This window comes from Limulus polyphemus, unplaced genomic scaffold, assembly GCF_000517525.1.
Source record: "Limulus polyphemus unplaced genomic scaffold, Limulus_polyphemus-2.1.2 Scaffold3871, whole genome shotgun sequence".
Classification (NCBI taxonomy): Eukaryota; Metazoa; Arthropoda; class Merostomata; order Xiphosura; family Limulidae; genus Limulus; species Limulus polyphemus.
In genome coordinates this window covers 3,636-5,217 of record NW_013669481.1, presented here as the reverse complement: position 1 = coordinate 5,217, position 1,582 = coordinate 3,636, and positions in this window count along the sequence as shown.

Sequence of the window (1,582 nt, the reverse complement as noted above, 5' to 3'; positions counted from 1 at the left end):
CTGCTGAAAGGGCGAGCATGTTTGGTGGGACAGAGATTCAAACTCGCAACCCGCAGATTGCGAGTCGAGTTCCCTAACCACCTGGCCTTGCCGGGCCCCGCGTGAAAATAAAATGTTAACATGAGTTTCGTTATATAATTGTAAATAATACATAATTCAAAATTTAACCTAGTTTTAGAAACTTATCCAATAAAGTGGTCATAATTAAACTCACAGGATAAATATTATTTTATAGAGTACTCGACCTAATTGGGATTACACAAATAGCTTGAACACATGTGGCATATTTGTTTCCAACCTCAAAAGTAGCTCACATGTTGTGGTGGTAAATAAATTCCAACTCTAATTCGATGATGATGACAAAACCTTGTCGAAACGTTGTACATTTGCTGTTATGTTGAACTTATATTAAAGTTTTTTTCATTACCCATTCAAACCGTCTCCAAGCATTATTAAATTCCAACTCTGAGTTTCAACGAGTTATTGGTTGTCTGTAAACTTCGTGTTCTAATGTTAGTATAGTTTATGTTTTAGACTACATTGTTTAAATTTTGGCATAATGAAATCATTGTTTTAAAGTTTTCTTGTTTCAAAAGGAAAAGCAGATATCACTAATACTATCATTAAAACAGTAATGTCAGAGTTAACAAATACCTTCTTTCTCTACATCCCGTTTCAGGAATTGATTAAAACAGTAATGTCGGAGTTAACAGATACCTTCTTTCTCTACATCCCGTTTCAGGAATTGATTAAAACAGTAATGTCAGAGTTAACAGATACCTTCTTTCTCTACATCCCGTTTCAGGAATTGATTAAAACAGTAATGTCGGAGTTAACAGATACCTTCTTTCTCTACATCCCGTTTCAGGAATTGATTAAAACAGTAATGTCAGAGTTAACAGATACATTCTTTCTCTACATCCCGTTTCAGGAATTGATTAAAACAGTAATGTCGGAGTTAACAGATACCTTCTTTCTCTACATCCCGTTTCAGGAATTGTTTCCTATTTGAAAATATTAGGTCGTCAAGAAATTAATGTCGCTTTTGTTTTAGATGAAAAAACCCGAAGAACTTATACATCAAAACAAACCATTTATTAAATGACATATTCTCCATTCTTATCTATGATGCTTTTCCATCTTATAATCAGGCTGTTAATGCTCTGATTAAAGAAATCACTTGGCTTTGAAGCGAAAAAAAAAACAACAAAAAAAACACGTCGATCTCCTCTTTAACGAAAAAGATGGTAATCTGATGGTGCCATATCTGGAGAATATGGTGGTGGGAGAGAACTTCCCAACCCTACTTCATAATCTTATGTTGCGTCAAACGTACCATATGTGCTCGTGCACTGTCGTGGAGAAGAAGAACACCTTTCCGATTGGCGAGTGAAGAGCTTGATTTGAACGTTACAGTTGCTGACTACAGATCTCTGAATTGACAGTTTGCTGTGGATTGAGGAGTTCGAAATGAATTAATCCAACCAAATGCAAAACATCACTTTCTGCGCCATTGACTGAGCCATTGTTTTTGGCGTTTAATATTCGCAACCAGAATCCACTTTTCGTCACAGGTGACAAT